Consider the following 24156-nt stretch of genomic DNA (forward strand, 5'->3'; position numbering starts at 1 on the left):
TCTAGCTTCAGGAGTGTCATTGCAGCAAAAGCATGGGGCTACAGAGGTAAGGAAGGCCCATTGTGCAAGCTCACCATTCTCCTTGTGTTTCTTTGGATGCAAGTCAATGTTTTCATAGGGATTTTATTCATTCGGGGTTGTTGTTTTTTTGCTGTCATCAATTGAATTTTTATGCTGTTTAACCCCAGCACCACTCCTCAGCCCACTCTGGACTTCACTTCTGAGGACAACCCCAGGAACAGATTTCTATCTTTTATTTCAAGAGCTGGCAAAGCTACTGCTATAGTTGTCATGGGCATGAGGCACACTGTGATGGCAGTTGCTGCACATAAAAAAAAAACTTTGATCTTTCTTAAGGATTTTAACGGGGCGAGAACTCCTGGCCTGTTTTGAAATATAGCCATCCTAAAACCGTCCTCAATCCCTCAGCTTAGAGAACATGCATTTTCCAGAACTATTATTTATGAATGCGTAGTCTTGGAAATCTATATTTTTTGTGAGTGATTTAACAGCCTTATAAAGGACGTTTGCCATAGGGAACCTCCTGGCTAGCCAGTCAAACCATATTGCACAGCAGCGAATCCCAAATTGTCTGGCAAAGCCTCTCTTGAGCACCCAAGCTATGAATACATCCACTAAACAACCGAGTTCTGAATTCTTGACAAGGAGATATTAACATAAATGCAATAATCAGAAATGGTATAGAAAGTAAATCATAATTATATACATTTCTAAATTGCCTGTGGTGTGTGTTTTCTGGTTCTAGATAGCATGCACTAGCATTTAAGCTTAAAGAAAACAAGATGCAAATTTCCACTTTGAAATTTGCATCCTTTGGGCTCCCCTCTGAGCAGCATACAAGCAGTTAGAGCAACAGTCTCTCTAATCAGTATGAACTGCAATCCTGTGCATGTTTACTCAGAAGCCAGCTCTAATGTAATCAATAGGACTTGCTGTTGGAAGCCCTCTCTGAATAGGAGTTTTACGGCTACAAATAGTGCTGATTTTAGCAAATGACTTTTGGGCTTGGAAAGGTATGTTTCCAGACTGAGGCTGTTGCTTCTTCACTGCATAAATCAGCGCCAGAAGAATTAATCTGAACAACCCTTGTGCAAATCAGCCATGCCCCAACAGATGTGCATTCTACGGTTCGGTGAAGAGGCCCTGCATAGCAGTAGCATAGCATGGGGGGTGCCACAGGGATGGTTCCCTTGGGTGCAAAATTGTTAGGGATGCAAAATTTCAACACCTGGTGTTGCCTCAATAGAGCTGTGTGCTTCCCTCGCTGAGCTATGTTGCAAATTGCTTCTCCATGCAAACGAGAAAGTGGCCTCTCCAGACAATGGAATGACTCTTCTTTTCTTATCTCTGCACCTGCAATCTCCTGGGTGATGTGGGGGGCACCAGGCAGTTGAATGTTCATTCATAGTCTCTCTCCCAACTGCCTCTATGCGGCCCCAAGCACTGGCAACCCATGTTATGTCACTGCTGCAAAGGGGCTGATGTATTGGTGAAGATACACCCTCATGCTGAGGAGTTTTTTGCGCATATGTTAGTAGCACATTGATACAACTACTGCATGTGTAGCTGACAAAACCAGTGTGGGGGGGGGGCGGGGAGAGCTACAAAGCATGACCCCACATGCCTCTCACACATTTTTTCAATGGTGGTTGGGGAAAGGGATGCTTATCTCCCCACTTCCATCCATGGCTTTCCCCCTGTAACTCGTCCCAATTGTTCCCTCCCCACTCACCCCAATCTGGGATCCCAGATACATATTTGCCTAATGTGCCTCCTATCCTTGACTTCTCTGCAGATCAACCACTCCCAAAATGATTTAATGTACCATGCTGTCTCGGATTAAGAAGTCTGGGTAAATTAAATAGGCGCAACTATATAAACACATTTTTACTGAATATAGAAAACATGGAAATAATGACCACAGCCTTTGCAGTAAATCATTAACTTTGCAGAGATAATGGTCAAAAACATCCAAGCCCTCAGCAAATCACCATTACTTAATTTAGCTTGGCGGAATAACACTGATTTATAATCATTCTCACCTAATGAGGATGGAAAGCTGTTTCCCAAGTTATCCATTGCACTCCACAGAAGATTTCTGTGCCCACTCAAAAGAGTGGGAGGGAGTTTATTAAATTTGATTAGTTGAACAAATCCATGGTTAGTATTCAGCGTGTCTTCATGACAGAACTGAACCATGATTGCTCATTTTGACTGTGCTGATTTATCTGCTTCACGTTGAGAGCAGCCTCTTTGTGCAGCATTAAGAAGCTAAATGGATAGCTCACCATGGAAACAAATTGTTGACTGGTGTGAAGAGGAATACTGAGCTCACTTGTTAGCATTAGAGCTGAAACAAATTATTTAAAAAGACTAACCAGAATTCAAAAACTGAGACACAAAGGACATGAAAATATTGTATGTGTTGCGGGAGATGATGGCTATTCCCCAGTTTTGATCTATCGCCTTTTCGCTTTGATATCTGGGCGTTGGGTTCTGAAAGGAGAGACCTGCATTTTGGTTCTGTGGAATGCAAACTGCATCAGAAAATTAGGGTTTAATTAATTCTTAAGGTTTTCCTTTATTTGAGATGATGGGTTGTATCCAACTAAGTTCTACTCAGCATAAACCCATTGAAATCAAAAGTCCTAAACTAGTTATACCCTTTAGTGTCAGTGGCTCTATTCTAAATGTACAATCGTATTTGCCTGTGTCTAAATTCAACCATTCCCAATGGCCTTGTGAAATATCTTGGTGTAGGAGGCACACTTATAGGTAAAGGGTAAAGGGACCCCTGAGCATTAGGTCCAGTTGTGGACGACTTTGGGTTGTGGCGCTCATCTCGCTTTATTGGCTGAGGGAGCCGGCGTACAGCTTCCGGGTCATGTGGCCAGCATGACTAAGCTGCATCTGGCGAACCAGAGCAGCACACGGAAATGCCGTTTACCTTCCTGCTGGAGTGGTACCTATTTATCTACTCGCACTTTGATGTGCTTTAGAACGGCTAGGTTGGCAGGAGCAGGGACCGAACAATGGGAGCTCACCCGATCGCGGGGATTTGAACCGCCAACCTACTGATCGGCAAGTCCTAGGCTCTGTGATTTAACCCACAGCATCACCCGTGTCCCTACTTATGCTTATACTTAGGACATAAATCTTTCTGGACAAGGTCTCGAGATGAGTGCAGGTGCCATGTGGATAACTCGTGAGTCCAGGGCTTTGTAAAAGATGTCCACAGAGGAACTAGAGCTGATTAGACCTGGAACTACAGTTTCCACTTAATTTCATCTAGAGGAGTTGTTCCCCCCCCCCCTTTTTTTGCCAAGCCCTACTTAAGCATCTCTAAAATCCTGACCCCCCCCCCCGACATATAATTTTTATTATTCAAAAAGTGAACTCATATTCACATGGAGGAAGCCTAAAGGGCCATTAACTGTTAATAACTCATTCTTGAATTGCCCCCCTTAAAAATCATATTGCCCCCTTGTGGGGCATGTGCCCCATGCTGGGAACCATGGATCTAGAGCAACATTTTAAAAACAAATATGGATCTTTTTTCCAAAGAGAAACATTCAATTTCAAGAGGTACAAAAGATATATTGATAACACTAGTCATGTGCATATGTTTTAAATCCAGGTACAAGAAATGCTTGAAGGAATAAACAGGGCTGTGGCAAAAGGCTGGCAATGCTTAAGGAATTCAATCTTAGGCAATTCCTGTACAAAATGACCAATCCATACTTCAAGGGATAATGTGTGAATCAGACATACCCCTGAATTTTCTGATATTCTCACAAAGTCTTCATACATCCATATATACCCAAAACAAAGGGAAAGACGTTTGTCCCGTTTGTTACCTATCAAATCCACACTTCCTGAACTAATATGCAAATTGAGATGCAGATATCCTTCAAAATTCATCCTTCACCAAAATTTTCGGATGCTGTTTACCAACTAAAAATGTGTACAAGAAAAGGTAATTCTTAGGAGAAAATATGCATGAGAATGTGTATATTAGTCAAATTGAAGCACAAAATGCATAATATTAGGCAGTACTGCTGTTTGCAAATAAAAATGCATGTGTTAGATGAAATGGACACAGCAATGTATATGGAATTTCTCATCAGCTTTAAACAACAACATTTCCTTTTTTGTTTGCAAATTGTTGAAGAAACCGGGTAAGGTGAACTTAAGATTGGACAAATGAGAAACAGAGATACTGAGATTGACAAATTTGGCTATCCCTTCCTAAGACTAAGCAACTCTATTCTGTTCAGCCTAATTTCTTATGCAACACTCATTTCTTATTAATCATATGAGTTCATTCCCAAGGACCCTATTACAATGCATATTTCTGTTACATTTTGATTAACCTGAACTAAAATGCCAGTAAATACACCCTGTATTATTTGTTTGTATTAGAAGCTAATGTCGTTCACACATTCCACATTAAGATAACACACTAATTGCTTGAAGAGATTTATATCATTGAATTAGATCTGATAGACTATTTTTAAATATATATTTTATTTCTTTTCCCGCTAGAAAGAAAATGGTGGAATCAATTTTCTGATCTATATTACACAATTTATGGAAATTTTGAACTTGCTCTATTGGGAAAAAATACCATTATTTCAATCACATTTTGCAATTAGTTGCTTCAATCATTATGCCCCCAGAAAGTAAGAGCTTACTAATAAAATAATACCAGTAGTTAGTATCTGTTGTTGCTTGATTATTTCCAGAAGCAGGAGTCCCACCATCATTGAAAGAATAAAATAGTTTAAAAATATATAGAATCCATTAAAGAAAGAAAAAAGTCAACTGGCTGCTGTTTAGAGTATTCAGTGCAGGAAATACTATTGAGAGCAGCTGTTCACTTATGTTTTTTATAGTTTCCAGTGGCTACATGAATGTGCAAAGGTTGTATTTTATATAGGGCTGTAAACTTTTGTGCATTTAAATTGGGTTTGGTTGTTGAACAACAACTTCCATCACACCTAACATTCTGGCTAGGATTGATGGGAGCTGGGAGTCCAATGTTATCAGGAGGGTTGTTCTGTTGGAAAACTCGCCCCCTCGGGAGAGATTGGCAACTCTCCCAGGCTCCCGGGCTTGTTTACCGATGATCTGCCCTGGCTGGCATCCCCGCAAGTCTAGGAAGATCGTGATAGGCCACACCCCCTTCTCCCCCTTTGCATACCAGCAGGAGAAAGAAGGTAGCCAGAAAGTCTACATCTCTACAGTTTATTTCTGACTTTACAGCTGTACAAAAACATGACCGTACAGTTCAGTCTCCTTCAAGCAAGTGACAAAGACTTCCTTCACATGCGCAATAGGAAGGTCTCATATTACACACAGAACAAAGCTCTGTAAATCCTGTGAACTTCCGGGAACATTCTTTCCCACCGCTAGCCGCTTCATGTGATGTAAACACTGAGCTGCCAGTTTGCAGTTGCGTTGTATTCATATTCCAACAATATTCATCCCTTCATCATTAACTGGTGGATAATGTTGAAATTCATGGAAACAGACGTAGTAAAATACAAGCCAACATTCCATGCATGAAACCTCTCTGACTTTATTGAGAGTGAACATTCTCAAAGGAGGCACTGAGTGCCAAAAAGTATAGTACAAAACTATCATATTTCACGTGTTAATGACATTTAACTTGTAATTTGTAACTTGTAATTCTATAATGCGTATGCCACTGGTCTTCAACTGGTGTGTTGGGATCCACTGTTGGGCTGCAGTCTGATCTAAAGTAAGCCGCAAAAAAATCAAAAAGTGTACCCGCAAATGCATCTATTGAGTCACAGGTGGGTCTGAAAAAGTTGAAGTCTATTGCAGCACTTAAAAGAAAGAAAGAAATGTGTTAATAAGCCTTATGTTCAGCAAAGATATATGGGCCTCTCCTCTTTTGTAAGAGCCCTGAGTCTCAGCAAATTCTGTGCAAGCCCCAAGCTTATGTGTTTATCCTGACTCAGGGTTAACTGACAGCTTTCATCTCTGGGGGGCAAAATAAGAGTGTTGCTGAATCCTTTGAAATATGCAGAACCCTCCCTTTAGGATGGTCAGATACAAAAGAGGACAGGGCTCTTGCAAGTTTATTTTATATGAGAACAGAAGAGACTTGTCTAGTTAAGCGTCCTTTTCTCACAGTGGCCAACCAGATGCCTATGGGAAGTCTGCAAATAAAACATGAGCGGAATCATTTTCCACTTGTGATTCCCAGCAACTGATATTCAGACACCTACAGTCTCTAATACTGGAGGTGGTACACAGTTATCATGAATGGCAGCCATTGAGATCCTTCATGAATTTGTCAAAATCTATCCCACATGGCAATGATCAGGGATACTGGGAGCAAACATCCACCACACCTATAGACTGTCAGGAGCTCGGCCAACACTCGAGGAAGACCCTGGCAGAGACACATGCCCGACTGGCATGTTCACTCCCTCCTGGTCGATCGTTCGGGAGCTTCAAAAGTTTTCTTCAGCCCGAACATCACAGCAACCGATGCCAACAGACATCGGCACACTTAGGGATCCACAGAGTCTTCACAACTTGCGTGACAGAATGCCAAGCAACTCAGCATTTTGGCTAATCTACTTTATTTACATATAAATACACACGGAGCACTGCAACATGGCTCCCTCTCTCTCTAGCATCAGACAGCAAAGAGAAAAAGAACAAAGGACAATAATCCCACTTCACGGAACACAGTAACACAAACATCCTGTCTTTGTCACTTCCCACTCTGTGGAGTCAAAACATATACCATCATGTGGTAGACAACAATCCCATGACTGCAATCATGGAGCAGGGATTCTAACATAGACACCCAGGTTGGAGGCGGCATCCCTTTATACCACTTTTCTGGAATCGGATAGTGCTGTGCACTTTGATTAAATGCAGAAGTTACGATGGCGTGAATTTGCATTTTAGAAGCGAGCGGTGCTAAATTTAAATTATTTGCTGGCTGCGGTAAATCTGCTTGACGCTTCAGGTGTATTTATTTATTGCAGAAGACACCAAATGATGTCTGTTTATAGCTCCTTAACTACTACAATTATGTAACGTCTTCTTTTCAGACTCTTAACCTTCTAGAAATAAATATTCTATATCCAGGTCTCCAGTGGCACACTATACAGCAAAGCTCAGACCCAGTTTGTGTTGTCTCTTATCTTCTCTCCAGATGGAGGTTACACATGGTACAGGGATTAGACTGAGGATGCAGCTCATGGCTTTTCATGCCACCTACTCACCAGGTGTAGTTGTCCCATTTGAAAGGCACCAGGGGTTATTATTTGCTGTTGAATTGCATCTAGTCATGCAAAACAATAGGCACAGGAAGCTGCTTCATATTTAGCTGAATCCTTGTTCTGTTACTGGCTGTTCTGGGGGTGGTTATGGATTTGGGGGGGGCCTATGTAGGTCCGTTTTCAAGTGCTGCTACCTGAGTTAGGAACAGAAACCACACAAGCGAATATGAGCCAATATTTGTTATCACCACTGTTGTTTTTAAGTCTGCAAATGTAACAGAAATAGTTATGTAATTTTCTGCATTGTTTTTTGTGTTTCCTTTCCATTGAAAAACACATTGGAATTACAGTGGTACCTTGGGTTACAGACGCTTCAGATTACAATCGCTTCAGGTTACAGACTCCGCTAATCCAGAAATAGTACCTTGGGTTAAGAACTTTGCTTCAGGATGCGAACAGAAATTGTGCGCTGGTGGCATGGTGGCAGCGGGATGCCCCATTAGCTAAAGTGGTACCTCAGGTTAAGAACGGACCTCCAGAATGAATTAAGTTCTTAACCCCAGGTACCACTGTAATTACATTTGTTTCAATGATAGCAGATGGTGAGATTAATAGTGTGGATTTCCGTGGAAGCCGAACTGTGGCAGCATAGAAACAGCGCTAGTTGCGATGAACCCAGAACATGGCAGAAATTACTGCTTCCTTACATCTGTATTCAATAAACCTTTTGATAAAGATTTGGACACAGCAATGCCTGAGACCCTTTTTAAATATGGGACGCTGGGAATTGGGCCTGGGAACTTTTGCACACAATGCAAATATCCTACGATTGGGTTTTAGATTGTGCTCAAGGAATCCTGCTCCCATCTTGGTCTGCGGAAGTTATGGAAGTTCTATAAACTGAACCTACTCCTCTTACATTTGTCTTCTTGTTCCTTATATTATTGAATATATATTCATGTATGTTTGAGCGGAATATATATATATATTCTACTAGTATATATATATATACTAGTAGCAAGATAACAACAAAGATAGAAACTGAAAAGTTTACAAATACTATTATAATACCTGGAGGCATTTCATTTCATGAGAAGCCATGTTTATTTTTCACTACAGCTAATAATGAAAGAGGTTTGAAAGCTGCTTTTGAGCTCTTTTCCTTCTCCATTTGCTCATCCAAAAAAGAGCCTCAAAAGCTTGATAGGATATTGGCCTGAGGTAAAAAAAAAAAAAAAAAGCCACAGATTGTAGTCGGATCTTTCAGAACAGCCTCTGGAACTGAAATTGCCTATGGTGAGGTAAACATGAGGTAAATGAAAAGGATAATGATAGCTTTCCCTGAGATGAGAGGCTTTTTATGAAGAATACTGAAAGGCACTGAAATTATTAAGGGTGAATTTGCTTGTATGTTATTTTGCCTTACTCCCCAAAAGGGTGTTTATTCAGTATTTAAAGTGGTTTTTCCTCCTCTCCCTCACCCATTGGCAATTACAAACATTCTTTCAAAATTCCAAACGAGGGACTTTGGAGTTGCTACAATATTCTCTAGTGGGGTCTCTGCCTTTAACAGCTGCACAAAAAGCAGAAATATAGTACGAGAAGTTTTCAGAGCTGGGGAAAGTTTCATTTGTTGAATGTCACAGTGATGGGAAGTTTTGCTTCTGCACATGGGTTTGACAAACCGTTCTGAGCTAAAGCATTCCGTGCTCACCCACCTTGGAATGTTCAGTTCATATCAAGTTCATGAAACATTGTATCCTGACCTGTTCCTGTTTTTAATGCGTGGTTGACCACATCTAGGAATGTGATGGTTATGCCCTTTTAAGTTTTGCTATATCAATCACTAGTTTAATAATGGAGTATATCAATCATTAGTAAATAGTTTAATAAGGAGGTTTTCATACCTGTCTAACTCTGTGTTCCTTTCCCAACCTTTAATCTATTGATGATTAATGCCTATATGCAACCCTTGCTTTGTCTTTGTATTAACCAATCAGCAATAAGCACATACGTGGCAATGCTGTAATATTCAATAAAAGGGACTCTCTGAGACATGTTCGAGAGATGCCTCCCGTATGACACTTGTCACTCGTCTGTCGTTTATTTCAACCCAACATCACAGGCACAGGAGCCCCATCAGAAAAAGAAAGATGGCAACCCCATCTGCAATTGGCATAGGCCATGAAAGTTTCACATGACTACATGCTGTAGCCAGAGAGCACTGTCATTCTGTGTGTTCCTTATCTCACTGTCTCTAAAAGGTTACATTTTTTGTCTGGAAATATAAAGCTCTCTGGACTTGAGGTTCCCCACCCAGGGAATAAATGATCCAAACGTTACTTACCCATGGCTTCTTTGGGAATTTTAATTAGAATTACAGTTTCATACTAGCTGTACTAGACAAATGGGACAGAGCCAAAGCCACAATGGGAATCATTTCTCCATTTGAGTTGAATTCACTCTAGTCATTCAAGTTCTGAAATGTCTTAATCTCTTAACACAAAGGCGCCTACAGACATTTTTGGATGTGCAGCCTGAGCAAGCAAGGTAACAATGTGCAACCCCTGAATCTTACCAAATTTCATTTAATTTTGCTAAGCAAGTCTTAACAATAGAACAGTACAGGACTCTTCATGGCCACAATGAGTTTCACTGTGGAATTTCTATCTTATTTCACCAGAATCAACATCTGAAGCAAATTTGAAATCAAAACAGCTGCAAGGGACATTGCTGATAGGGATAAATGATTTTGAAAAGATCAGGTATTTCAGACAATATGAAATCTTATGGCATCATTCATTTTTATGTATTTATCATATCTGGAATCTATCCATTGCACGAGGAATTCGGGGTGGCATATAGTTGGGATCACCCCATTTTTGTCTTCAGAATAAAGGTAAAGGTAAAGACCCCCCGGATGGTTAAGTTCAGTCAAAGGTGACCATGTGGTTGCAGCGCTCATCTTGCTTTTCAGGCTGAGGGAGCCGGCATTTACGTTGTCCACAGACAGCTTTCCGGGTCATGTGGCCAGCAGGACTAAATCGCTTCTGGTGCAATGGGACACTGTGACAGAAGCCAGAGCACACGGAAACATCGTTTACCTTCCCACCGCAGCGGTACCTATTTATCTACTTGCACTGGTGTGCTTTCAAACTGCTAGGTTGACAGGAGGTTGACAGGTCAGAGCCACAGGAGCTCACCCCATTGTGTGGATTTGAACCGCCAATCTTTTGATTAGCAAGCCCAAGAGCCTCAGTGGTTTAGACCACAGCACCACTCATGTCCCTTTACCTTTACCTTTTGTCTTCAGAATATCCCTGTGGGGTAACTAAGGATGAAAAGATAGTGACTTCTGCAGGGCCATCTAGAAGTATTGAGCAAGCATTAGACGCAAGACCTCACTGGCTCTTCAGATGTTGTTGGACTACAAATCCCAATTTAGTGGTGTGCGGTGATTTTTTTCCCCATAGAGGAACAGTTAGGGCCAGAGAAGGCCACTTGCAAGGGCAATTGGGGGGACAGGACATCATGCATGTGACGTCCTGACACCACACTTGTGAGCATTGCACCTTCCTCCTTAAGCCGGGCAAAAGCTTCCTAGGTTTTGAGAAGGAGGTGTCAAGGGAACATCTAGGGCATAGCCTAGTCCCCCTAGTCCACTGACCACACACCACTGAATCCCATCATTCTGGCTCAAGGCCGTTTGGTCTTGCTGGGTGGGGCTGATGGGTGCTTGAGTTCAACAGCATTTGGAGGGTTGTAGGTTCCCCATCTCTGATCTACTACACCAGAAGTTTTTAAACTTTCCACCTGTAAACAATACTTTCCACATTAATAGGTCTGCTGAGGAATATGCTGGAGAGGCTTCTGTTCTAGGGTGTAAATTCAGTTCCTATGGGAAGATTCTCTAGATTATTCTCACTCCATATAATAAACTCAGTTTGTGTTAAACACGCCCAACCTTTTCTAGTAGTGATGCCCTCTAGGGGAAGATCTGTGGTGGAGCCTGTGCATCATCACTCATAATCTCATTGAAGAACCCTTGACAAGCCTTTATTACCAGCAAATACTTGAAGAGTGTTAAGCAGGCCAAATCAATCATTCAAATACGTTATCTACAGATTTTCAACACTGCTTACAATTTGCCTTATCAGCCTTTAACTCCTTCATGGCAACCTGTTTCTCCTCATTATGCCCTTGCCTCCTTCAGTTTGAATGAATATGTAAGCTCATAAGGCACCTATGAGCCTTCTCGGCAGCTTACCATTCAGACACTGAAATCATCCTCTGCTATATAGGAAATGGATAACTCTATTTTATATTGAGGGCTTCAGTCCTTCATGTGAAATCTTCAGAGTCCACACATCTGGGGTAGGTTTGTCCAGAGTTATCTGTGTGTTGTGCTGGAGCCCAAAGTAGGCAGAACCAGACCTGGTGTCTGGACGCCTATTTTATACTTACCACCTTATTAATTCTCATCTACTGAGGGCCAGTTTTTATAGTCAGCAGAATCAAGTGGTAAAGTTTTCCAGAGCTGCTCAATTTTTGGCTGCTGTTGGATGGGTTGAATGTTTGAATGCTCCCACATACAGAAAAAAACACCACACCTTATGGCATACAAATTGTTACTGAGAACATAGAAGTATATCAAAAAGAAGCAGCATAGCAGGAATTTGTTGATATGAAAGGGAAAAGAAAATGAGAAATCTCTGGGTGTGTGGCTTTCATTCTCCTGCTTGAAAGCCAAGGGGCAAAGCTATAATGCACATTCCACTTTTATTTTACTTACATTAATGGATTTTTATTCCACACCCACAGGAACAAGAGTCTTGCAGACTTACTGGCCAACTATCGGAAGTTGCGACCCATACCTAACCTACAGAGACCAGCACCTATGGAGATAAAAGGGTACTTCAGTCTCTGAAGATGCTCAACTTTTGATCTTTCGGAATGAAATGCTAACAATAGACTACAGACTGTTCTGTGTTATGATCCGAGCAAAGCTTTAGCTCCCGGTATCTCATCAGGTTAATAAAGTGAGTGAATTTTCTTTTGAAGCAACATCCTAATATTAGAAGTGGATAAATTATCTTAGGTCCTGATTCTGGAAGGAGCAACATCTGTACAGTCAGGGGAGTCTGGTTCCCACTGAAAATGGTGAGGTGGAATGCAAAGAGATCTACACAAGAGGAACAAAGAAAATGTCTGGGGGAGCTAGAGTCAATAATAAGCAAAGCCAAGTAAATCTTGTTTTGTTCCCCTCTCCCTATCTACATTATGAGGTTAAAAATAGTGATATATCTTACAGAGTTGTCAGAAGGCTAACGGGGCTACTAGATGGGAATTGCTTTGGATAGTCTAAAGCTTTACATAAATCTTAAGCATTATTATTCCTACCGCTCACATCCAGGTTTTGGTTGCAGCTGAATTCTAGGAATTGAATCAAGGGCCTTCAGAACTGACTCCAATACAGCCATGTGATCTCTTTTGCCAAGCACACAAAGTAAGTGCAACTTCTAGACACTGAATATTGAAAGTGTGAGGAAAGGATTTCCCTACTGCTGAAACATTTGTTTAAGTAGGAAAAAAATAAAACTGTAAGAAATTGAGATGAAAGCCTCAACCTCGACATATTATTAGAGGCTTGTTCATAGGAAGGCAATGCCATTTGATTTGGTCCATTAAGCAGGGCAATCTAAATTGCTCTTATGCTGGTTGTGAGGAAATGCATTTCATTGGATTCTTATTTCTTGGTGAGCCAAAAGAAAAGGAAGGGAGGAGAGGAATTAAAGAGCAAAACATTGATGCTGTCGTGTAATTGTAGGCCATTTCTTTCCCCTCTGCTGAATCAATCTCTGAATAAGTATTGACTCCATATTTAAACCTTGTGGCTTGGTGAGTCTGTGTTCTTTTTCTCATAGCTAAAAAACTACATGCCCCCAAACCCAGCTAGCATACCTTGCTGCCTCTTGTTTCCAGTGCACAAGCTGCGTATACATAGAGGGTTCTTCCTGGTACCCTGGTCTTATGCTAGTAAGAGAAAAAATATTGGCAAAAACAGACAGGACTGCTGTGCTTTTTAATAGTTGGGAAGATATGATTGCCATCAGAGGTGCCGATTTCCATGTAACATGGAGGGGGGCCTTGTCACTTGTGTGTGACATCACAAGTGTGACATCACATGTGTGACATCATGGTGTCAGGCCATGAGGCACTCCACCACCATGGGGTGGCACTGCATGGAGGCCTGGCGGAGCCTGGCCCCTCAAGATTGGGGGGCTCAGCCATGTTCCCACATATTGGGGGTGGGGCTGAGCTGCCCTGTGCATGTATGATTGCCATTTCATCTTCACAATAAATCAGGCATTCTGGATAAGTTCCCTAAGAGCACACACAGTGTGTCTTTCCTTTGGGAAAGGGATGCTTCCTCACATACTTTATGGAGGATGCTATCTATCTACCTGCCTGCCTGCCTCCCTGCCTGTCTGCCTAGATGGCAGTACCCCTCTGCCCCCACCTCCAATAGCCCAAGAGAGAGGACTCAGCTATACAGCTGCAAATATAACATTCTAAATGCGTTTTAAGTGCATTATACAAATGTGACACTAGGTGCTTATGGCAAATTCAATATATTTTTCAAAACGCTTAAAAAAACCAATAACACACATTTTCACAGCGTCTTTTATATATGTCTAGATTCCAACAGAGTCTGAGATGGCAACCAAGTACTCTGCTGAAGGAAAGATATACCTCAACAATAGTGAGGAAATGAACACGCACACATGGGCACTGTGGCCAAATGCACTCAGCAAAATGATGAGGGTCACCTCCGCAATCCCCTCCTTATCAAGGCACGACAGCGCAGGACATGCATTTCCCTTCACATTACACTGCCTGCACATTGCATACATTGACACAATAGGGAAAGGGTTTTAGTGAATATGCATGTGCTGTGTCCACACACACACACACACACACACACACACTGCATAGACAAAGACAAATGTATGGTATTTGCGGTGAGCATTCTTCAGCTGGAGATAGACGCTATTTATAACCGAGTGGTCTTGCAAGTTGGATGACAAAATCTCGACATGCTGAATTTATAATTAGGTGCCCTTTAAACTTGCCTTTATTTAATTACGAAGCATATTAGAGAGAATGGAGAGGGGGAGGCTGTATATACACCATGCATTTAAAGGTTACACCCCTCAAGTATCCTGGGAAATGTAGACTTCTTCTTATAGAACCATAATTCCCAGCACCCTTAACAAACTATGCTTCCCAGGATTATTATTGGGGGGGGGGGTAGTCCTTTAAATGTGTGATGTGTACACAGCCTGAAATTCTGTTGTCTGAACACAGGTACACAAATCCCTTGCATTCTGAGCACTTTGCTCTGTAGAATTTGGAAATCAACAACAACTTAGCATTTATTACGTGAGTCATGGACGTGCTCCTGTTTTTCATACACATTATGCTAATTTAAATGCTAGTTAGCTAAGACTTAACTCATTTGGAGTATCAGTCAAATTACATTTTAAAACTGCCTTCTGGCATGGTTCGGCTGCGACTCTGTACATATAGACTGACAGGCTTATAAATCTGGAGCCAAGGTTTATATTTATCAGCCAAGTTTCTCCCACAATCTGAGCTTTGCATGCTGTCCAGTGTGTACACTGCTCACGTCCTTCTTGACATTTCTTTGGCTTGATTTCCACTCTTATCTCTGTGCATTCCCTGCATGGTCTTACTAGTTATTTGTTGCAAAGCTCTCCCAACGCATGCCATTAAAGATATGTCCCATAGTTCGAATTTCATTTTTTTCTTTTTAAATGACAATTACATAGGAGACCCTGGCATTTAATGACTGCCCTTCCATGGAGAGATAAAACTGGCTGGTTCCCTCCTACTTGCTTTTAATGGCTTTTTCTTCTTCAAATACTACAAATACATAAATAAATATGACCCTGGTGTCAAGAGTGCAGTTCACACAATTAACACCTGTGTGAGTAGCTCTTAAAAAGTACCAATGGGTGCTGGGGGCAATCTGTAACTGGAATGCAGCATTGGACAAAGGTTTAAGTCGCCTCCCGCCTCCATGATTGTCTTGCCCAATGCAAGGTTGTTCTTTTAAAATGAGATTCAGAAGTGATATAAAACACAAGTGAGTGAGAAGATTAAAGATTTTATTTTAAACATCAATTTTATTCTAAACAGCAAGCAATATATACATACCATGGCAGCACCTCAATCAAGCACCTTGGAAGCCCTCAAGAATCAGCAAAGTGACTTCCCATCTGAAGGCAGCCCTGTTTAGGGATGCTTTTAACGTTTGATGCATTACTGTATTTTAATATTTTGTTGGAAGCCACCCAGAGTGTCTGGGGAAGCCCAGCCAGATGGGTGGAGTATAAATGATAAATTATTATTATTATTCCCGATAGCCTCAAGTCAGTTTTGGGTTTGGGAAACCCATTCCTTCAATCCAACCTAGACAATTTATTATTCTTAGTGAGAGATGTGGCCCCTTCTCCCTTCATTCCAGCACTAGCTCACCCTCCTCCCTGAACTGATCATTGCATAACCAATATGACCCCCCCCCCTTAATGTTGGTGTTATAGGCATTTTTTGCAAATAAATGAATACAATCTGTAGAAGAGACAGAAAATGCCATAACTGCCATTTTAGAAAAGGTACAATAGAAAAGATATTTTTCTGGCAATTGAAGCAATAATTATCAGTTAGTTTTTGAAATTTCCCCATTCAGTTCAGTACCATGGACAGATTACATCTGGGCCACCGAAAGCTTTGAAGAAATGTCTCAACCAACTTCCCTCCCCACACTTGATGAGTTTGGTCACAGAACTGAAACATTGGAACTGTCAGAAGCTTCATTAAAGATGGTGTCCAAAATGCTATGCCCCAGGTTTCATGCACTCCGTGAAGCTTGGACTCATGCTCTTTGGTACTGTCCTGACCACCACCTTGCCAAGGAGTTCTTTTTGGATTCAGGTAGACAATGAATGAAACACCAAGTTGCACTTTAGCAGGCTTATTTGCAAGCTAATAATACAAAGCACTCCCCCCCTCTACTTTTTAAGAGACATCACCTTACCAACAAAGGCTATGGTTTTCCCAGTAGTGATGTATGGAAGTAAAAGCTGGACCATAAAGAAGGCTGATCGCTGAAGAATTGATGCTTTTGAATTCTGGTGCTGGAGGAGACTCTTGAGAGTCCCATGGACTGCAAGAAGATCAAAGCTTCCATTCTTAAGGAAATCAGCCCCGAGTGCTCACTGGAAGGACAGATCGTGAAGCTGAGGCTCCAATATTTTGGCCACCTCATGAGAAGAGAAGACTCCCTGGAAAAGACCCTGATGTTGGGAAAGATGGAGGGCACAAGGAGAAGAGGACGACAGAGGACGAGATGGTTGGATAGTGTTCTCGAAGCTACCAGCATGAGTTTGACCAAACTGCGGGAGGCAGTGGAAGACAGGAGTGCCTGGCATGCTCTGGTCCACGTTGTCACGAACAGTCGGACACGACTAAACGACTAAACAACAACAACAATACAAAGCACAAAACAAATAAAGCAGATTTCTCATGTTCCTTTAGTTGCTGAGAAATTTCTTCTTGAGCAAAGCACATCCTTTCTTTCCTCCAGTCTCTCACAGATGGTCTCCAAATCTTCTACTAAGCAGGGGCATTACTGAGCTTTATAATATTTATAGTATCTTAAAATGAAGCCACCCACATTCCACTATCGCTCTCATGGCTGTGTTATTTCAAAGGAATGGTTAGTAGCCAAGGGAGATAGCTCATTACTCCCATGCAAACCTCATGCATCAAAGATGCCTGGGCAGCTATCCAAGGACTTATGATGGCCTTTAGGGAAGCCCGCTCCCCCTATATCTGTACTGTCTCACACTGTGGACTTGCTTGAAGCACTTTCTTGTGACATCATACACAATTCTAGATCCAATTCCTTAAAATACACAGCCAAAAAGGATTCTATTAGCTAAGCAGGTTCAGGTCACTCTGCATAAAACATCAGAGAGATAACCTGTTGGATGTGTCTCTCTCTCCTTGTGATAACATATCTTTCACATTTTCCAACACATCACTATACACCAGTTAACAATTTCTGAAATTAAGAGGCCTTTCCAAAACAAGAAGTTTCCTTACAATTGCACACATGTGACTGTTGATATAATCTAATAGAGTCGTACCTTGGTTTTCAAACACCTTGTGACTCGAACATTTTGGCTCCCGAATGTCGCAAACCCGGAAGTGAGTGTTCTGGTTTGCGAACTTTTTTTGGAAGCCAAAAATCTGATGTGGCGTCCGTAGCTTCCGGTTGAGTGCAAGAAGCTCCTGCAGCCAATTAGAAGCCGTGCCTTGGTTTTCAAACATTTTCGGAAATCAAACGGACTTCCGGAATGGATTCCATTCGAAAACCAAGGTACGACTGTACACACATTAGTACCAGACCTGATTGATCATTGATTCTATGAATTGGTGATGCCAATCAAGAGTTCAGAAGCCTAAGCAAACTAATGATATGCAAAGGAGGTTAAATGTGAATAGCCGAAATATTTCAGTCCGTATCAGAGAGACAGCAATTCAGTCTTCAATATCTGTACAGAAGGAAGAATTCCAACAGTTAAAGTTCCCTCTTTCACATAAATACTAAAGGCTCAGGAGCTCTGCCATCTTTTTCATCTAGCTACTGTACTGGTCATATTAGCAAGCAGCAAGTTAGTGCAAATAGGAAATCATCTGTCAGCTCTGCCTTATCCTTGCTAACTATCACACTGTCTCTTTGGCTTGCCTGTCAACCCCCTACCAACCAACAAATCACAACCTATCTGGTCTCAATTCTCCTCTCAACAATTCATTTCTTGGATCTAGTTGCCACACACTGTCCTGCCCCTCTGTCCCCATATGCCTCTTTCATCCATCCTTCTTTCTAGTCTGAGGTCACTTTCTTCTTACCTGCCCCACATTTCCTCCAGCCCTCTTGTTTCTGTTCTTTGGGTCCTCTGTCTTCTTAGACCTCTTCATGTTCCTGCTCAGATTCCCAGCCATTTCCCTCTACATCAAATTGTTTGTCTTGTACTTAGTCCCTATATGAGGTTTATATCCCAGGGAAACTAACCCTTCACTTCTCTTATAGGGTTGTCAGCATTTAATTTACTGAGCACCATTCACCTCCTCTGTGGGGATATTTTGAAGATATCCTTTCAACATAGAAAGTCAACCAATGACTAGGTGAAACTCACAGAGTAGCTTCTTTTCCTTTTGATTTAGAAAATTTATAAACTTTTATGTATTGGATTTGGGATTATATTAGGCTGCTGCAGGTTTTTAAATGCTAATTTGAGTAAACTCTATTCAACTCGGTGAGACTTATTTTTAGTAAAACAGACTCACATCACATCCTAAGCAAACTTTCTTGAAAGTAAATTCCACTGAAAGGAATGACATTACCTTTGAGTAATCATGGCATGGATTGGATTATTAGAAGTATGATTTCTTGTCCCACTGGCCTCCCTAAAGCAAGGTTTATAGGCATGTCCAGCCAAAAAATATTGAAATAGCATTTAATGGATTGTAGGAAATTTTGAACTCATTTGCCCTGTTTAGCAGGAGATACTTGAAGAAGTTATAAGCTTAGTAAATCAACAGCAGACTCTATTTACTCTTGATTTATTTCCAGTATTTATGCTGTGCTTAATAGATTGTTGGGGCAGTAAAAAAAAAAAATCCCTTCCCATAAATATGCAAGAGCAATCTCATACAGTTTAGTCTAGCAATGAACCTAGAGATAAATTAGTGCCTGGTAACACTGCAGCATCTCTAAATTAGATAAACAAAATGAATACTAAATGAGTTTGTTTAGACCATTTTGCACATTACTTTTGCGAAAAGCAAAGGCTGTTGTGAAGGTATGGGGTCCCATGAGTAGCCATCAAGGAAGTCCCTTATACAGGAAGTGCAGAATAATCAGTCAGGAGTGGGCATGGAGGCAGACAACAGGGGCATGCTAGAGTTTGACTTATAAGGAGGCAATCTATGGCAAGATCTGATGGGATGAATAGCTTAGAATGTAGCAAAGTTCTGGCTCTGTAGCAGAACACTGCTGTAACTAGGGGTATTAACAGATTGCACTCAACAAGTGCACAGTGGTGCCTCAGGTTAAGTATTTAATTCGTTCTGGAGGTCTGTTCTTAACCTGAAACTGTTCTTAACCTGAAGCACCACTTTAGCTAATGGGGCCTCCTGCTGCTGCCGCACCGCTGGAGCACGATTTCTGTTCTCAACCTGAAGCAAAGTTCTTAACCCAGTGTGAGCCAGTGTGGTGTAGTGGTTAAGAGCGGTAGTCTCGTAATCTGGGGAACAGGGTTCGCGTCTCCGCTCCTCCACATGCAGCTGCTGGGTGACCTTGGGCCAGTCACACTTCTTTGAAGTCTCTCAGCCCCACTCACCTCACAGAGTGTTTGTTGTGGGGGAGGAAGGGAAAGGAGAATGTTAGCCGCTTTGAGACTCCTGAAGGGGAGTGAAAGGCGGGATATCAAATCCAAACTCTTCTTCTTCTTCTTCTTCTTAACCCAAGGTAATATTTCTGGGTTAGCGGCGTATGTAACCTTAAGCGTATGTAACCTGAGGTACCACTGTACAATCTGTGTACCTGGGTAGACATATAATTCAGCTGGACAAATCAATAAGTGGACACTCATTCACACAAACACTTCTACACAGCTAGTACCTGTTGAAGATATTACTATTGCACAGTTTGAAACAACCAGAAGCATAAGGACCGACTCCCTTTGGAGGAAATCATTGTCCAGGCTCATAAAAAGAGCATTCAGTTTTTACTAGCAGAACTCTTCAGAAGCAAAACAAAATACAGTAAATGACACATCCAAAACATGCATACAATGTATTGGTGCTGTCCAGCACAGGCTCAACATCTTAGAAATGAAAGATAACCCTAAGCCGACCTATTAAGAAAGGTCTCTCTCTCTTTAACACTATCCATTTCCCTGGAGCTGTTTGCCTCGAGATCTTCATTTACATCCTTCTGCTCTCAGTCATGTTCAAAGAAAGACTAACAGCCAGCATCCTTTCAAGATGGTGAATTTGCAACTCAATACCTGATCTAAGGGTACAGAAGTGAGTAACAGAAAACAATCAACAGGGAGTCATTAACCCATTTAGGAGCATAGAGTCCCTTAAAAAACTACTGCAGAAAAATCCTTCCATTTAGAATCATAGAACTGTAGAGTTGGAAGGGACCCTGAGGATAATCTAATCCAGGGATGTCCAACAGGTTGATCGCGATCTACTGGTAGATCTCCAGGAGGTTTTGGTAGTTTTTGGTGGATCATTGGGTACCTTTCCTTTTCATTGTTAAAATAGGACCCAGCCCCGGCCCCTTGCCCTGCCCTCCATTGTTGCATGATCTGCAGAACGGCAGACAGAGTATACTCATCATAAAGGCTGCTCATTGAGGTTGGTGAGTGGCTGTTCCTCTTTCTCCCTATAAACAGCTTAGCCTTGAACTCCCGAAAAATGGGCCTCCTCCCTAAAAAAAGCTCAACAACTTTGACCTGGGGTAGACCACTGCCAGTTTTTAATTCTGTAAGTAGATCACAGTCTTTTGGGAGCTGGTCCAACACCTAGTCCAACTGCCTGCAATACAAAAATACACAACTGTCCCATACGGGGATCAAACCTGCAACTTTGGCGTTATCAGCACCATCCTCTAACCAACTGAGCTATCATGAATACACATACGTTTTCCATTTCTGTGTCAATTAAATCAGTTATGCCTGCGTCCAGTGGAATGCTTGAACAAGCCTTCTGTTAATTAGACTAAGCAGTGTTAATAAATAATAATAAAATAAATAATAATAAAATTTCATTTATATCCTGCCCTCCCCAGCCAAAGCCGGGCTCAGAGCAGCTAACAACAATAAAAGTAACACAACATTCTAAAATCAATTCATTCTAAAATCAATTCAAAATCAAATGAATGGCAACTATTGGGCTAGAGATCTATGAGGATTACCAAAGGACTGTGCCTTGGCCAATGTTGGATTACATGGAGCAATGGCCTGGCATGTAGCTGAATGGCTGTGCTTACCTTTGTGGGACACATCTTATAGGCATGATCTGAGAGTACAGACCTTCCAAATGAAATTTCCTTGACGCACTTGTGAAAAGTTCTACACTGCGGTGTATATATAACTCGGTTGATGAGACAAGTGTTGAATATCAGGTCCCATCCTGGGAGTGAAAGTGAAAAATAGGTTATTTCCTATAACCTAAGTGCTTTGGTAGTACATGATGGTTCTCAACATACTATTGTGGGGAGGGAATAAAGCCACAGGCCTCATTTATCAGTCTTCTTCCAAGCACATGCTGACATTTCTAGGACATACAGAATGGTGTAGAAACTGCTGTCAGCCTTTAATTAGGGAGGAGACTGGGACACACACAGCGTGTCTTCATCTTGAATTCTGTCCTTTAACTCTACTGTAAAGCAATGTAAAATAGGTATTGCCTCGTGACCTTGTAAACTAAAATGATGAGTGTGGCAGTAAGATTTTAATCGTACCACTTGTGATCTGTGCAGTGTGTCTAGAAAGTTCCCATTTTATATGGAAATATCTGAAATAATTAAGGTGAATGGTGCTAAGAACCTGTGTGTGTGTGTGTCTCTGTGTGTGAATATTAGCTCTGTTGAATTAATACATTTCTTTTAGTCTGTTTTAGTAAGCATTTAATCTACCGTCATTGCACTTGCCAGCATGTTTTTTTTATTATTAAGAAAAATCTGATTATATTTTATAAGCCCAAATTGTCCTTAGTTCCATTCCATGGTGAGCTAATCAAAACATCCCAAGCTCCAATAAATAACACAATTAAGCATTCAAATGACATCCCCCTCTTTCATAAAAGAGACCAATGTGAAAGCAAAAGGCTGTTTATGAATTAGTTTAAATTGGATTGGAAAGAAGCACAAACAGCACAATCCATTGATAAAATATAAAATGTGGTTTTAATCAGACAGATAAATTCTAGGGTTCTCATCTCAAACCTTATTTTTCAAGTGGAAGAATCTGCTGTCTTTTACTGATTAGTAACCAGATTTTCATTAATTTGAATATCATCAATACCTCTCTGGATACGAGTCTCTTTTTGAGATGTTGAAGGAAGCGTATGATAACTTGTAGTTCTTAAAGCACATACTGTAGGAAACCGCAGTTCATCTGCGTCTGCCTTTCTTGGCCCCTCCTCCAGATGTCAGGGAGTGAACTACAGACATTTTGCATGCAAGGGCATCTTCCGTACCTCTGAGCTATGACCCAATTCCTGCTCACTGTTACAAGGAAAGACATTTTCTGCTTCATTTCCTATTACTGTAACTTTCTCCAGCCATAATAGCTTCTGGTAACAAATAGGTATGTCTGTAACTCACAGCCCTACCTATTAAAGTTGACCTACCGCCAATTACACAATTAACACTTTAGTTGGCTAATTAATTTATGGGCAGAACAATCCAAAAGGTAGCAGGAGTCGGAACCCAAGATGGATGATCCACCTTTTGCAGGCCCCTGCCAGGCTTGTGCTGACAGGGTGGAAGAAAAAGCCTTAACCTTTCTTTTTTTAATACCGTTTTCCAGTGGGAGGGAAAACAGATACACCTGTTTCGGGGCGGTATGTGTATGCATCCATTTTAGGGGAGTGTTGGGAGACTGCATCTGTCAACTTCCACTGATCTGCTCTAGCACGCTGCCTTTTCCCCACTGCCAATGCTGGAACTTCACTGTGAGTAAGGGAAGAGTGGCAGAGATTTCTGCACTGGCAGGGGGTGGTCTTATGGGTTGCGGATACGGGTGGCGCTGTGGTCTAAACCACTGAGCCTCTTGGACTTGCCGATCAGAAGGTCGGAGGTTCGAATCTCCATGACGGAGTGACCTCCCGTTGCTCTGTCCCAGCTCCTGCCAACCTAGCAGTTCGAAAGCACGCCAGTGCAAGTAGATAAATAGGTACCGCTGTGGTGGGAAGGTAAATGGCGTTTCCGTGCGCTCTGGTTTCCGTCACGGTGTCCCGTTGCACCAAAAGCGGTTTAGTCATGCTGGCCACAAGATCCAGAAAGCTGTCTGCAGACAAATGATGGCTCCATCGGCCTGAAAGCGAGATGAGCGCTGCAACCCCACAGTCGCCTTTGACTGGATTTAACCATCCAGGGGTACTTTACCTTTATCTTTAACTTATGGGGTCTTTACAAGGGTGGAACTCTGTGTTCTCATGCTTAGAGAAGGAGATCTGAAGAAGCCTATTGCAGAGGTGCCGCCTTGGGTCACAAATATACACAAATAAAGCTGTATTTGAAATATATGATGTCTGACATGATTGAGAACCGTAGAACCAGAGATGGAGAACTTTAAAGCATTAAAATCGAGATGTGGAAAATATAGAAATAATGAGGAGAGGCAGGACTTGGAGATATGCTTCAGAGGTCCAGACTATGGGGAGCCCCCAAAAATCAACAATTATAATTTGGATGATAATTTGGTCTTTTTTATTTTAGTTTTCTATTTTAATTGGATTGTGATTGGATATGTTAATTGGATGTTTTCTATTGGAAAATTAATAAAAATGATTTTTTAAAAAGCTTGGGCAGCAGTGCATCATGTGCCTGCGATGTAATGCGCATAGTGCGTGGCATGCAGGTCGTCAGTGGGAGGCCTTGTGTTTGATGTCACACTGCTCTCGGCTCAGCAGCTCAGTCTCCCTCACTCCCTAAATATTGGGGTGGGATGGGGCTGAAGCCACTGCTAAGGAACAT

At 41.6% G+C, this 24156-nt stretch overlaps 1 long non-coding RNA gene across 1 annotated transcript in view; it reads left to right on the forward strand.

The window, feature by feature from the left end:
* Window positions 1–12523, forward strand: part of LOC310679777 — a 59740-nt gene extending 47217 nt beyond the window's left edge. The window contains exon 3 of the long non-coding RNA XR_014512526.1: window positions 12111–12523. This is a non-coding gene — a long non-coding RNA (uncharacterized lncRNA). The remainder of the gene's footprint in view (window positions 1–12110) is intronic.
* Window positions 12524–24156: the final 11633 nt, after the last annotated feature.

The sequence above is a fragment of the Podarcis tiliguerta genome (genome assembly GCF_965153285.1).
Source record: "Podarcis tiliguerta genome assembly, chromosome: 6".
Classification (NCBI taxonomy): domain Eukaryota; kingdom Metazoa; phylum Chordata; class Lepidosauria; order Squamata; family Lacertidae; genus Podarcis; species Podarcis tiliguerta.